Source organism: Macaca thibetana, chromosome 5 (assembly GCF_024542745.1).
Source record: "Macaca thibetana thibetana isolate TM-01 chromosome 5, ASM2454274v1, whole genome shotgun sequence".
Lineage (NCBI taxonomy): Eukaryota > Metazoa > Chordata > Mammalia > Primates > Cercopithecidae > Macaca > Macaca thibetana.
In genome coordinates this window covers 63,080,551-63,097,455 of record NC_065582.1, presented here as the reverse complement: position 1 = coordinate 63,097,455, position 16,905 = coordinate 63,080,551, and the positions used below count along the sequence as shown (strand labels likewise).

The window sequence follows — 16,905 nt, the reverse complement described above, 5'->3', positions numbered from 1 at the left end:
TTAGTCTTTGCAAAATAAAGCAGCCTCAGGGTAAAATGGTATTCTCAAATTAACTTTACTATTTCTAGATGAATCTATTACTTTGGGTTTAGTTTGTAATGAAAAAGAATACAGATTTAATTATGGTCATAGTTAAATGTGTTCTCTGAGAAAGATACGGCAGTGTTCTTTCACATATTTGCTTAATAAAGTTGCCCAAGCTGACTTCATTTACAGTCACTCAGCAGCTTCCTTCTAACAGCCAAGTCAAAAATCATGAGGCTCAGTGGCTCTGGCAGTCTGCAGAACAAGTATGGTGGCAGTACAGCTGTAGAAACCACAAAGTATGCTGACAAAAGGAGTTATGTGCTCAGTAAGCTTTCAGAAGATTAATCTAGAACAGAAGATGTGATACTGTACAAATATTATTTCTTTTATCCCATTGTATAATGTGTCAGTCCTTAGAGAATTTTTTAAATGTTTTACTAAAGATGTCTCATGAAATAGGTACTGTTATATGCATTTTGGGAGGGGGCAAAGCATGCATCCCAAATACATTTAGAGAACTATAAGTTTGGAAAGGATATGAAATACATCAGGCTCAACTTTTTTCTATGTGCAAAAAAAAACTAGTTGTGAGAGATAAAATGGATTGCTCAAAGTCACATAGTGAACAAGCAGAGACAGTCAGAGAACACAGGTTCTTCTTCCATGCTCTTTCCTATAGCTTGCAGATACATTGTGCTACTAAATATTCAGATGAAAATTAAAATAATTTTTAAAAACTTATACCTTGGCCAATTTGAATGGTTTCCCACACAGATAAAGCATCCCCCCAGGCCATATACAGTATCCTCTTAGGCATATACTTGCCCTCATATATGCAGTCCTCACAATAGAGTGCACTGCACAGATGAATGAAGAAATAATTATACCTGCAGATGGTTTATCCATGAATAGAAGAGCATTATCTCTAAAATTTTTAAACAAAGACTTTCATTTCTTTTATGCCACAAAGGCACTCCAAAATTTAGATTCTGGTATCAGAGAATGGGACTGAAAGGAATATTTTAGAGTGCACATAGCCAAGTCATCTCACTTTATGCATGAGAAAAATGTCTGAGGTCATAAAAGTAGAAATGACTTGCAAATGATCACACTCTTAGCCAAATTATGCCTGACAAATAATCTTTAAAAACTATTCACATAATGTAGGTCTCTTGGATCCTAATCCAGGGATTTATTTCTCCATGGAGTTTTAAATTGTGTTTTTTCCCTTGCAGAGAATACATAAATATAAAATAAATAAAATTATTCAAGTGGAATTTAATCAAATCTAAATCAATTTTCTAGGTGAAGAAAATTTGTTCCAAACATTTGACCCTTGAAACTCATTAAACCATGGCTTCTCTGCATGTTACATTTTCTAGACTCAGCATATTTTTATGACAACCAACAGCACTTCTAGAGTTTCCAAGATATATGACATTTTAAGAATGCAAAATAAACACACATACACACAAAGCAATTTCAAGAATGGAATTCAATCTTCTTCTAGTTGATAAATAAATTAATCTTTCTGAAATGAAAGTTCTGTAAGAGACAATATTGTACTATCTTAATATTAATAATATTAATAACATTAATAATAATATAAATGATATTGTCTATTTTTATTTCTGTCATATACGCAGTGTCTAGAACAGTGTTTGGCACAAAGTAGTATTCTTAAAAATAATTATTGAATAAAGAATAGAATTACTGGAAGAAAATTACTGTTATTACACAGAAAGATCAAGTAAAAAAAAATTCATAGAGTAGGAAGATTTGATTTATATTAGCTTTCTCAAAATGTATTGAGAAAAACGTAAGATCTACTTATAATACCAATTACTTAACACAATCCTCAAAAAAGCATATAAGCAAACATATTCCACATTTAATCAACTGTTCTGGACACTCACAATGAATTCATCTATCTGGGAGCCCAGATTGATAATAATGATAAGGAAAAAAAGTGCTGAAATTTTTTTAACTAACAATTTTCCTAAACTCATTTTACCACAGAATGCTCTTCTTCTTCCCTAAACCTGGCATGATAGACACCAATCGTGCTGTGGAAATTGTGATTGATGGAGTACATGGAAATGCCACAGAAAGGAAATGTAATACATTTGAAATTATACAACTGTCAAAAACTATAAACAATTTAATTTTGTAATGAATATTTTTCAAGCCTCTTTAACTTTTCTCAAATTCTTACAATATGTATAGAGAAGTGCTAACCGTAGTTAATCAAATACCTGAAAGACAGAGTTCCTAACCCACATGAAATGTAAAACAAATTTCCTCAACTGGAAAATTCAGAAAAAGAGTCAATGAAATAACTGAAGGTGTACGTTTGTTAATATTTGATTTGATTTGAACATAGTTTATTATTTGAATGATGACATATAAACCACGGTTAAACAGAAGTTATTAAATAAAATTTGAAGTGGCATACAGCAAAATTTTATATTACAGGGAAAATTTCAGGTGTGGATCTCATTTAAATTTTAACTATTTTAACTGAATTTGTTGTACAGATTCAGATCCAAGTAAAAGACCTAATTTCTTAATGAGACCATTTTCCCTTTAATATAACCGTCCTAAACTTCACTATTATTATAAAGACATAACTGTAAAGAATTAAAGTTTCAAACACATCCAGTTCACTAAATATTGACAAAGAAAAACTATGCATTAACTAGAGTTATATATATAAAAAATATATATGAACCCAATAAATTGCAAGTCTCTCAGTTCTTCTATGGTAAAAGCAGAAGAAGGATTCGAGGAACAGCATCTTAAACATGGCAATGATAATGCAATATCTTCTTTATAAATAGGTTTTTAAAAATTACACTTTCTCCTAATAAAGATTATTCCTAAATAGGATTGCTTATCAGTACTTACTCTGAGCACTACAGAAAGACAGACACAAAGATGAAAAAGACAGCATTTGACGTAATTATCGAGTTGACAAGTAAAAAAGAAGAAGAAGAAATACACTATAAAATGAAATATAATGGAATAGTTTAAAAAAATAGCAGGTGTACACAGAGGTAGGAGTTACTAATTTGGACTAGGAAGACAGGGAAGCTGCATAAGCACTGGTACTTGAAAGGGGTGTTGAAAGAAGAAGCTCCAAGCTCCCAAGTGGAGAAATAATAGAAAGGAATTCGATGTAGAGATACTATAATTCCAGGAAAGTTTGAAATATAAAATACACGACAAATTCAGAAAACAGAAAATGATGTGTGTTGCTGGATTGGGGATTATAAAAGTTGAGAGGATGAAACTTCAAACATAGGTTAAAGTCAGATAAGACAGAATCTTACATGGCACGCTAAGGGGATACATATTGAGAAGCTAAGGACGCGCTTTATTTATAACCAGTTAATTTGTCCTTCTCTTATTACTTAAGTATTTCAGAGACATGGGGAATTGAGTTAGGCTGATGCTCCTTTTCTAAAGTTTCTTACATTCTTCTTTTCCTCCTGGCACCATTCAAAGTCTATTATCAGTAGGATGGTAGAGGTGCTATATCTGTCCTGTGCTCTTTAGGCGTCAGAAAGTCAGAATACCTCTTTGAAGAGTGTATTGAATTTTCATTTCCCATAAAACATTAGCAAATCAGAATCCTTTTTTTTTTGAAGAAATGTAACAATTAAGTAATCAAAATTTAGTACTTTGGTATTAATAATACTAATAGTTAATAGATTGTAGAAAAAAAGATAATGCCTTCCTTCTAGAAAAGCAAAATGTTATAAACCTAAAAATAATTTTAGATTTAGATTTTAGAATTCAATTGTTGAGTTCCAGGAGTGGAAAAGTTATGATATTTTATCAATATTATTTAAAGACCTTGAAAAAGCTGCAAATGTCTTTAATTCCTCTTGAAATCTCTTCTTTAGCTGCAATAATATAGAGCCCTGAATTTTCTCATTTTAACTATTGCCAGGTCTCCAATCAATTCTTCCATGCTACTTTAAATTTTACCAAATCTTCTGGGGCTAGATCTGGCTAGCATCTTGTAAAATGTCTTTATGTGCATTCCATTACTCTTTCACAGCTTTATATTAAATTATTGCCCTTTAAGTCTGGGCAAGGAGACTGAATTTTTTGAAGCATGGGGACAACTATATAAATCTGGCATTGTATTAACAACAATGCTGAACTAGTTCCAATTCTGTAAGTAGCAACATCTCTTCGGCTCAATGTCACAGGGCCTAGGTCTTCAGCCTCAGAATCTTTTCCAGTATATTAATAACTCAGATATTCATACATCTACTTATTTAATAAAACAGATTGAATTAGAGGCAAAAACCCTAACAGCCTTTCAATAAAAGATCTCACAAAGTGCCCTAATTGTGGCATGTAATTATTGATAATAAGACATAGATTTTATTTCATAGGGTACCTGACCATATATACATGAGGAAACTAAAAAGTGTGTTCATTATTTACAAAGACAGTGTATAGTTACATGATGGGCTTTGCTTAACTTGAATTAAATTGAATATTGTACTTAACATTTTAAAGAGAAAATGAAAACTTCGAAGCAAATAAAACTAGTTTTTCTACTATTGCATTTAGGTATTTACTCATGAAACTCCTGTCTCATGAGATATTCTAAAAGTAAAAATGTACAATTCTTTGGTTGTTTCCCTGAATATTATTTTTTTCCAATATTGGAAAGACAATTGGGTTAATGTTTCTGAGAAAGCTTTGAATATTATAATCTAACTATTCAATTACTCAATTTTGAAGACTAACTATACCATTCTGCTGTAGTAGTAGCTATGCTTCAGGAAATTGTAGCTATTTCCCAGTAAGTGTTAAAGTGAGATTTTAACAGCAATGAACTCTGTGTGGACATCACACAGAGATTTATAATACTTGTAGATTCTTAAGTTTGCTTTTCTGCATTTCTGTTTTTGTTTTACAAAGTTCTTTTACCTCCTGTCACTGAAGGTTGGTAATATCTATCGCAGTCTCCATGGTGCAGGACAGTTCTCTGGGTGGCCTTGGACTGAACCAGTTCTTTCTACTTGTTTTGCTTGCAGTTCTAAAGAATAAGTGTAGAATATGCTGAGAACATGACATCCAGCAATAAGGAGGGACTGGTCAGGAAAGCCCAAGTTCTGTTCCAGTACCCCACTAGAAACAGGATGTCCGTCAGTGCTTTAGCCAAGAGAGTAGTGTGTCCTTTGTGTATAAAACCATGGAAGGCTGCTTTTCAGGTTACCTGAGCTGCAGTGCAAAAGGAGCATGCACAGATGAGACTATGGATAAAATACATGAGGAAAGGTGGAACTGTCACATTTATATTCAAAGAATAATGTAATAAAATGACTCTGTGCTCTATCTCCAAGCCTGCTCTAAAGACTATAAGAAAAGTTACAAACAAAAGTACCAACTCTTCTCTCACCTCCAGCATGTATGAAAGGAAGAGAGGGCTTTACACTAACCTTCACAGAGCCACATTTGCGCATACCATGGACCTGATTATTGGGCAATTGATCACAACTTTATTGGATCCTTCTTTTAATTTCTAGCACAGCAGAAACTGCATAAATTTCTGTGAGGTTTTTCCGGTGAGCAAGTTCATACAAAAATATTGTGTTTCATGACCTGAAATAAGTATATTGGCACATTTATTAAGTACATTACTCCTTATGCCTTTAGAGAGTCTAGATTGAAACAAAAGGCCTCCAGGTGAACAATGGAAAACATATATCTTGTAGGTGAATGCCAATGAATAACATAAAAATTTCTACTAATTTCCCAAAGCAGGCCTGAACAATGATTATGTCCTGTCTTTCAAAAGACCCATACTGAAATAGCAACATTACAAATGCATTTATATTGCTTTTTGCTGCTGGTGCTTAAATTTGCAGAAGAACAAATTAGTGTTTTATAAAACTTGAACTTAAAGAAACCCCTTAAAGGAATTTATAGTGCTATAAATTTCCCTCTACACACTGCTTTAAATGTGTCCCAGAGATTCTGGTATGTTGCATCTTTGTTCTCAGTGGTTTCAAAGAATATTTTTATTTCTGCCTTAATTTTGTTATTTACCCAATAGTCATTCAGGAGCAGGTTGTTCAGTTTCCATGTAGTTGTGCGCTCTTGAGTTTCTTAATCCTGAGTTCTAATTTGATGGTGCTGTGGTCTGAGAGACAGTTTGTGGTGATTTCTGTTCTTTTACATTTACTGAGGAGTATTTTACTTCAAATTATGTGGTGAATTTTAGAATAAATGCAATGTGATGCTGAGAAGAATGTATATTCTGTTGATTTGGGGTGGAGAGTTCTGCAGATGTCCCCACAAGAGAAAGCAAGAAAGATCTAAAATTGACACTCTAACATCACAATTAAAAGAATTAGAGAAGCAAGAGAAAACACATTCAAAGCTAGCACAAGGCAAGAAATAACCAAGATCAGAGCAGAACTGAAGGAGATAGAGACACAAAAAAACCCTCCAAAAAATCAATGAATCCAGGAGTTGGTTTTTTGAAAAGATCAACAAAATTGATAGACTTCTAGCCAGACTAATAAAGAAGAAAAGAGAGAATCAAGTAGATGCAATAAAAAATGATAAAGGGGATATCACAATCGACCCCACAGAAATACAAACTACCATCAGAGAATACTATAAACACCTCTACGCAAATAAACTAGAAAATCTAGAAGAAGTGGATAATTTCCTGGACCCTTACACTCTTCCAAGACTAAACCAGGAAGAAGTTGAATCCCTGAATAGCAGGCTCTGAAATTGAGGCAATAATTAATAGCCTACCAACCAAAAAAAGTCTAGAACCAGATGGATTCACAGCTGAATTCTACCAGAGGTACAAGGAGGAGTTGGTACCATTCCTTCTGAAACTATTCCAATCAATAGAAAAAGAGGGATTCCTCCCTAACTCATTTTATGAGGCCAACATCATCCAGATATCAAAGCCTGGCAGAGACACAACAAAAAAGAGAATTTTAGACCAATATCCCTGATGAACATCGATGCAAAAATCTTCAATAAAATATGGGCAAACCAAATCCAGCAGCACATCAAAAAGCTTATCCACCATGATCAAGTGGGCTTCATCCCTGGGATGCAAGGCTGGTTCAACATACGCAAAGCAATAAACGTAATCCAGCATATAAACAGAACCAAAGACAAAAACCACATGATTATCTCAAGAGATGCAGAAAAGGCCTTTGACAAAATTCAACAGCCCTTCATGCTAAAATCTCTCAATAAATTCGGTATTGATGGACCATATCTCAAAATAATAAGTGCTGTTTATGACAAACCCACAGCCAATATCATACTGAATGGGCAAAAACTGGAAGCATTCTCTTTGAAAACTGGTACAAGACAGGGATGCCCTCTCTCACCACTCCTATTCAACATAGTGTTGGAAGTTCTGGCTAGGGCAATCAGGCAAGAGAAAGAAATAAAGGGCATTCAGTTAGGAAAAGAAGAAATCAAATTGTCCCTGTTTGACATGATTGTATATTTAGAAAACCCCATCATCTCAGCCCAAAATCTCCTTAAGCTCATAAGCAACTTCAGCAAAGTCTCAGGATACAAAATTAATGTGCAAAAATCACAAGCATTCTTATACACCAGTAACAGACAAACAGAGAGCCAAATCATGAATGAACTTCCATTTATAATTGCTTCAAAAACAATAAAATACCTAGAAATCCAACTTACAAGGGATGTAAAGGACCTCTTCAAGGAGAACTACAGACCACTGCTCAGTGAAATAAAAGAGGACACAAACAAATGGAAGAACATACCATGCTCATGGATAGGAAGAACCAATATCGTGAAAATGGCCATACTGCCCAAGGTAATTTATAGATTCAATGCCATCCCCATCAAGCTACCAATGAGTTTTTTCACAGAATTGGAAAAAACTGCTTTAAAGTTCATATGGAACCAAAAAAGAGCCTGCATTGCAAGACAATCCTAAGTCAAAAGAACAAAGCTGGAGGCATCACGCTACCTGACTTCAAACTATACTACAAGGCTACAGTAACGAAAACAGATTTATAGAACAATGGAATAGGACAGAGACCTCAGAAATAACACCACAGATCTACAACCCTCTGATCTTTAGCAAACCTGATCAAAAAAAGAAAAAAAAAAATGGGGAAAGGATTCCCTATTTAATAAATGGTGCTGGGAAAACTGGTTAGCCATATGTAGAAAGCTGAAACTGGATCGCTTCCTTACACCTTATACAAAAATTAACTCAAGATGGATTAAAGACTGAAATTTAAGCATAAAATCATAAAAACCCTAGAAGAAAACCTAGGTAATACCATTTAGGACATAGGCATGGGCAAGGACTTCATGACTAAAACACAAAACCAATGGCAACAAAAGCCAAAATAGGCAAATGGGATCTAATTAAACTAAAGAGCTTCTGCACAGCAAAAGAAACTATCATTAGAGTGAACAGGAGACCTACAGAATAGGAGAAAATTTTTGCAATCTACCCATCTGACAAAGGGCTGATATCCATAGTCTACAAAGAACTTAAACAAATGTACAAGAAAAAAAGAAACAACTCCATCAAAAAAAAAAAAAAAAAAGAATAGACACTTCTCAAAAGAAGACATTTATGCAGCCAACAAAAACATGATAAAACGCTCATCATCAGTGGTGTTCAGAGAAATGCATGTCAAAATCACAATGAAATACCAACTCATGCCAGCTGGAATGGCAATCATTAAAAAGTCAGGAAACAACAGATGCTGGAGAGGATGTGGAGGAATAGGAATGCTTTTACACTGTTGGTGGGAGTGTAAATTAGTTCAACCATTGTGGAAGACAGTGTGGCAATTCCTCAAGGATCTAGAACTAGAAATACCATTTAACCTAGCAATCCCATTACTGGGTATATACCCAAAGGATTATAAATCATGCTACTATAAAGACACATGCACATGTATATTTATTGCAGCACTATTCACAATAGCAAAGATGTGGAACCAACCCAAATGTCCATCAATGATAGACTGGATTAAGAAAATGTGGCACATATCCACCATGGAATACTATGCAGCCATAAAAAAGGATGAATTCTTGTCCTTTGCAGAGACATGGATGAAGCCGGAAACCATCATTCTCAGCAAACTATCACAAGTACAGAAAACCAAACACTGCATGTTCTCAGTCATAGATGGGAATTGAACAATGAGAACACAGACACAGGGTGGGGAACATCACACACCAGGGCCTGTTGCAGAGTGGAGGACTGGGGGAGGGATAGCATTAGGAGAAATACCTAATATAAATGACGAGTTGATGGGTGCGGCAAGCCAACATGGCACATGTATACATATGTAACAAACCTGCACGTTGTGCACATGTACCCTAGAACTTAAAGTATAATAAAAAAAAAAAAAAAAGAAAAGAAAAGAAAAGAAAAGAAAAGAAAAAGAAACCCCTCAGCATTATGCATTTAACATGAATATCATGGAAAATACAACAAGTAGGAGAGGGAAGAAGATAAGGAAAAATAAAGAATTATTGCTGCCCAGATGGTTTCTTCCAACGACAGATAGACTTGAAGAACTATAGCACAGGAATTTTAATTCTTATCAGGCCCAAAATACAACAGAGTAAGGGTTTAAAAGTATTAGGTTGGTGCAAAAGTAATTGCGGTTTTTGCCATGACTTTCAATGAAAACACACACACACACACATACACACACACAATTACTTTTGTATCAACCTAAAGCATAAGAAAGTACCAGTTATTTTTTCTGCTAAAATGTTTAATGATGTATTTTCAAGAAATAAATACACACACACGGATAAATTATAATGCCTTCACAATCTGTTGGAATAAGTTGTCAGATCAAAACAGACTTGTAAGTAGAAACATCAGCATTAGCACATTGTCAGGCATAAGGCTAGTTGAACCAACTATAGCTGAATTATCAGCAAAACCAGATCTTAGAGTATAATCATTGATTTAAAAGCAGAGTTCATAGGGGATCAAACCTACAGGTCCTGAACATGTATCCCAGAACTTAAAATTAAATCAAATTAAAACAACAACAAAGTGGCAGAGTTCCAAACAGGACCTGAAAATATGAGATGGATTCCAGAGGGGACCTTCTGAAAAGGAAACTATTGCATTGATAACACATGCAGAGCACACTGGAAGGTAACTGCTATGGTCTGAATGCTTGTGATCCCTTGTAATTTGTATATTGAAACCTAATCCTTAATGTAGTGATGTTAAGAGGTGTGGCATCTGGGTAGCGATTAGGTCATGAGGGTGGAGTTCACATAAATGGGATTAGTACGTTTATAAAAGAGGCCTGAGGTAGCAGCTTTGCCGCTTCCACCATATGAGGATATGGGAATAAGATACCATCTGTGAACCAGAAGAGTGAGCCCTCACCAGACCCAGAATCTGCTAGTGCCTTGATCTTGGACTTCCCACCATCTAGAACTGTAAGAAATAAAGCTCTGTTGTTTGTCAGCCACCCAGTTTATGGTAATTTGTTATAGCAGCCCAAGGAAATTAATCCCCGTGGATTGTGGGAGTCCAAAAGCCAGACACCAAGGAAAATCAGTAGAATAAGTAGCAGTTTTAGAACAAGACTACTTTTTGGTATAAATAAATAAATCTATACTAAACTATGGGATTCCAAGAAAATTCAGAGTTGGTTTGAAAATGTACATTTTGCCCTCAGAAATAAAATAACTTCTGGTGCCCAAAAGAAAAGAGGCATTTGCAAGATGGGGATGAAACAACAACTGGAAAAAATAAACATAACCAAATACAAGATCAAAGAGGCCATCAAGTATTGAGCTGTCTCTTAACGTTGAGAGAGAATTAACAGTTTTATACTTTAATTACCCCTATATGGGCCCAACCCAATTGTTAAACACACACACACATACACAAACTCATACAAAGTATTGTTTTAACTCAATTCATTTTTTATCAAGTTTGATATTAATAGAAGGTTGATATTGTTAATTATACATGTCTAAATTATGCTTGTTAAATGGTTAGATGATCTAACATTTTGTTTAAAAAGAGCCTCGGAGAGTCAAAATAAATCATGAGTTCTCACTTCCAAGAAAAGAGTTCTTGTTGAGACACATTCAATGCACTAACTTTCTCTTATATCACCTTTAAGTTTTCAACTCTTATCAGACTATTTTCCTCAGATCCCTAAATTTACCATCTGGGATCCAGAAACAGATATACTACAGTTAGCTGACCTCAATATCATCCTTTAGATATTATCCTGATAGACTATTTAGTTATAGGGGAGGAGAAGCAGGAAAAACACATAAAACTCCCAGTCCCAAGCCAGTTAGTTAGCAATTCTTTTATGTTTCAAAAAAAAAAAAAAAACATTTCAAAAGAATCCACAAATAATGCCTCCTAAATAATGCCTCCTAATTGTGTACTTAAAATTGCAATAGAATCCTATACAATAAAATGTTGGAAACATAAAAAATGAAAAGGCAAGAAACACAGTGCACTGCTTTGGAGATGTTAATGCACTTATTTTTTTTTTTATCACTGATAATGATATCATCCAGAAGTATCAAGGATTATATATATAGCCAACTTTTTAGACGCTATGCCCTAGTGCAAAGGAAATGTGTTTTCCATACAAAACCACTACATCCAGATATGTTGAACCATATTTCCAGATACCCTTTACCAGCACTCCACTTTGGCTTTGCATTAAAACAAAATTTACTTAGAGGCCTCACAAATAATAGCTCTCTAGTGTCCAATTATTGCTTGCAATTCAAGGAAATGTCTACTTATGGAAAGGCATCAGGCCAATCACAAATTCATGTAATAGCCTTTGTAACTCAGTCCTACATTTTGATCATTTTCCTATAAAAACTACAAAAACTTTTAGCAGGATACTATACATGGGTTAAAAAGTCAAACCATTTTGTGCCAAAATAGTAAGCCAGGACAGTATATTATATATGTAAAAATCAATGTCAATGCTTCTATTTATACAGACATAACTACACATGTATACATATATATGTGTATATATATGTGTGTGTGTGTAATACATATTTGTAAATACAACTAATTGCTAATGAGTTATTAGGAGATGTCTAAAAACAAAACTTCTTGGCTTCTGGTTCCTGACAAACAGAGAACTAGCTTAATTTGCTGCTTTTCTCCTTGAAACAAATCATAGAGAAATGTCAATAACTTAAAACTCTGAAGGCAGCCTAGACTTAAGGGACTAATAGGAAAAACTGTGAATGACTACTTGAAAATAAAAGTCTAATTTTGAGCTTATGAGAGCTAAATGCATACATTAAGTAAATTGCCCAAAAATGAAGTGTCAAAGGAGAAATAAAACAAGATATAATCCTAAACAAATGTACAATCATAAACATTTAATAAACCACTCATTAAATGGTAGCACAAGCAGGCATCAAATCATGAGGTATACAGAATAGTTAAATAACATAATTCACATACCTGACCTCGTTGACAGACAATGCAATACTGAAAAGTATGTGTTCCTTTCAAATGCATACAGGATGCACAAAATGATTGAATACGTGCTGAGTTATAATGCAAATCTCAAAAAATATTATACTGAAGTTACACAGAAAATGTTTTCTAACCCCAAAAGAATTCTACTAGGAAACAACAACAACAACAAAGGTAATCACAAAATCCTCAGACATTTGGAAACTAAGCAAGGTAATTCTTAAAGCAGAAGGTTACTGATCTCAACTCATCTACTTTTAACTGCATCCCCAAAATTTTGATATATTGCATTTTCATTTTATTTAGTTCTCTCTCTCTCTCTCTCTCTATATATATATATATACACACATATATATATAAATTTTTTTCCCTGAGGCTTCCTCTTGACCCATGTGTTAGTTAGAAGTATGTTACTTAAAGTCCAAATATTGGTGGTTGTTTAGCTATTTCTGTTCATCATGTCTAATTTAATTTGGTTATTAGCTGTGAACATACTTTTTATACTTTTCATTCCTTTAAATTTTAGGTTTGTTTTATGATTCAGAATAAGCTGCATCTTGGTAAAAGTTCTCTGTTTTAAAGAATATTATGTATTTTTGTTTTTGTTGGGTATAGTGATCTATAAATATTATTACTTCAGTTTGTTGACAGTATTGTTTAAGTCTTCTACATGCTTAGCAATTTTCTGTATACTTTGTTCTATCCATTACTGATAGTGAGATTAAAGTATCCAAGTCTTCAACTAGAATTGTGCATTATTCCAATTCTTTCAGTTCTTTTTTGTTTGTTTGTTTGAGATGGAGCCTCACTGTCACCCAGGCTGGAGTGCAATGGTGCAGTCTTGGCTCACTGCAATCTCTGCCTCCCGGGTTCAAACAATTCTCTTGCCTCAGCTTCCAGAATAACTGGAACTACAGGTGTGCACCACCCACACCCAGCTAATTTTTGTATTTTTAGTAGAGATGGGGTTTCACCATGTTGGCCTGGCTGGTCTCAAACCCTGACCTCAGGTGATCCACCCGCCTTGGCCTCCCAAAGTGCTGGGATTTCAGTTCTTTTTTATAAACGTATTTTGAAACTCTGTTTTTCAGTGAAAAATGCTTAAAATTGTCACATCTTGGAAAATTGATCCCTTTTTCATCATATAATAACCCTATTTATCTCTGATAATATTCTTTGTTCTGAAGTTTATCTGATATTAACATAGCTACTTAAGTTTTCTTTTAGTTAAGGTTTGTATGGTGACTTAGTCTGCCCAGACTGCCATAACAAAATATCAGACTAGATGGATAAAGCACAGAAATTTATTTTCTCGTAGTTCTGGAGGCTAGATATCTGATATGTTGGCAAGCTTGAGTTCTGATGAGAGCCCTCTTCCTGGCTTACAGATGACCACTTTCTCGCCATGTGCTCGCATTGCCTTTCCGTGCTCACGTGCATGGAAAAGGAGAAAGAGATCTCTCTCCCTCTTCCTGTATGTCCACCAATCCCACAGGATTAGGACCTTATCCTTATGGCCTCACTTGATCTTATTTACCTCTTAACAGTCCTATCTCCAAATACAGTAATATTGGGAATTAGGGTCTCAACATACATAATTTTGAGGGACACAATTCAGGTGTAACACATACAATATCTTTTGCCTTTCATTTTGCTTGCATCCTTTCCTTAACTTCATATTTGAAAAGGGTTTCATATAGATAGCAGATAGTTTAATTTGTTTTTATTTTAATTCAATCTAACAATTTCTATCTTTTAATTGGTGTACTTAGGTCATTCACATTTAATATCATTATTGATATGGTTGGTCAAAATATACCATTGTGACAGCCATTTTCTATTTGTTCCTTGTGTTCTTTTAAAAATATTGCTCTCCTCTTTTTTTTTTTTTTTAGATTAATTGGTCAATACTTTCATTGCCTTTTTGACTTCATTATTTTTAAGAAAATTTGCCTATATTGACTTCATTATTTTTAAGAAAATTTCATGGTTGACTTAGGGCTTACAATATACATATTTAATTAATCATAGTCTACATTTAAATAATATTTACACTGTTTCACATAAAAATGTCCAAAGAAATGTTAAATCTTGGGAGGCTGAGGCACAAGAATCACTTGAACCCAGGAGACAGAGGTTGCAGTGAGTTGAAATTGTGCCACTGCACTCCAGTCTTGGTGACAGAGTGAGACCCTGTCTCAAAAAAAAAAAAAAAAAAAAAAAAAGAATGTTAAATCTTTCTTACAGAGTATGCCTCGTGCAGTAAAGTCCCTTTGTATCTGTCTGAAAAAATATATATACACGACACACATATTTTTTCCAGCATTTTATAAATGTCACTTCAGTGCCTTCTAGCTTGCTTGTTTTCTGAAAAGAAAATCATGTATTTAAATAGTATATGGATCAATGTGCCAAAAACTGAGTATTTAGTTGATGATGTATGAATACTGGCTCACTTTATGGAGAAAATAAAACTGGATTTCTATCTCATGCCATACAAAAAGGTACACTTCAAAAAAAGTTATCATTGTGAAAGATAAGTCTATAAAGTTAACAGAGGGAGGATCAAAGCAGGCAAGATGGCGTCGGGCAGCAGGGAGCTAGGGAATTTATTTGACCACCACGTCTGGAGGGCAGCATGCAACACGTGGGCCAAATACCGGGAGGGAGGATGGCCTGGTGCTGTCAAGGTATATGCAATCAATTTGGAATCTCAGTACTTATTAATACAAGGAGGTCCTGCTGTGGGAGCCACGAAGGAAATAGTTGAGCGATTCACTTTGTACGGTGCAAATGAACAGTACAATGCTCTAGATGAATACCCACCAGAAGACTTTACTGAAGTTTTTCTTATTAAGTTTATAAACTTAAAAAGTGCAAGGACAGCCAAGAGAAAAATGGATGAACAGCGTTTTCTCAGTGGATTGCTTCACGTATGCTATGCTCCAGAATTTGTAACAGTTGAAGAAACTAGGAAAAAAAAAACAGAAGTGCAGAAGGCATATGTAGTAAGAACTACTGAAAATAAAGGTTTTAAGCCATGTGAATATATTCCCTTCTCAAGGAATAAAATGTTTTGGAGTAGAATTTGTTAACATTCTTAAGTGATTGTTTAAATTATATGATTCTGAATGATGAAAACAATAAATAAGTCACTTCTGTTTTCCTTTCCCTCACCTTTTAAATTGTAATATAAAGACCATTACATGACAAAGAAATTGGTTACAGAGCATAAAGACACAGAGAATTTTAGACAAGACTTCCACTCAGAGATGTCTGGATTTTGTACAGCTGCTGTGAACATTTCTGCAGGGAACTCAAATCCTTGTCTTCCATATTCCTGTGAATTGCCTTTATGTTATTTCTCCTCAAAATGTATATGTTCATCCAGGGGTCATGTAGACAGAGCATCAAACTCTTCTGAGGATGGTAGAAACCATAGTAAAACCATGGGGCATTGTAACCACAATGACTCTCTGCAGAAAACACAAATAAACATTTTTAAAAACTCAGTGGCCTACCCTGGTGCACAAGAGGCTATTACTCCTTCAGAGGCAGTTGACAGATTTATGCCTAGGACAACACAACTGCAGGAGCACAAAAGAAGACAATCATAAACTTGGAACTTTTCTTGAAACAAGCTCAAGTAGTAATGAGGTTATGACTGGACCTCTGTTACCAGATGTATCTAAAGTGGATATGCACGATGACTCATTGAATACAACAAATTTAATTTGGAATAAACTTAAACAGGTAATTTCATCTGCCAAAGCCTCCAGGGGACAAGCCGGAAGATGTACCTGCAAGTCATCCATTAAAACAAAGAAGAAGAATACAGAGTGCCAGCAGCAAATTAGTATTTTCTAAAAAAAAAAAAAAAAAAAAACTTTTTTTTAATTTTTAGCCTGTCATTTTAATTATTCAAGAGATTTTCTGCTGATATTTTTTAATGCACTCCTCTTTGTAGTTTCATTCAAGCTACTTGTCTAAAGTCATTTCTTCTTTTTTTGATCCATACTTAATTGCAGAAACTATTCTTGTCATTATAACATTACCTCTCATGTATGGTAATTATATGTAAATTAATTAAAGCAAATATGGAAACTTTACAATATAAATCAAGGTAAGCAACCAGGAAAAATTTAATAAAAAAAAAATAAAGTTAACAGAGGTTAATAAATGTTAACAAAGATGAACTGCTCATAGATTCTATAACATCTAATACAGGCTTTCTGTCAACAAAAGGACACAATGAACAAAGTTGAGGAACCAATTTATTATTTCCAGAAATTATTTGCAATATCTAAACCCACAAATGTCTAATATCAGAATATACACAGAATTCTTGCTAATCCATAAAA

The 16,905-nt window shown here is 34.2% G+C and overlaps 1 pseudogene; it reads left to right on the top strand.

The window, feature by feature from the left end:
• The first annotated feature begins 15,123 nt into the window (after positions 1 to 15,123).
• On the top strand, positions 15,124 to 16,362 carry LOC126954285 (RNA-binding protein 48-like; annotated as a pseudogene).
• The last annotated feature ends 543 nt before the right edge of the window (positions 16,363 to 16,905 follow it).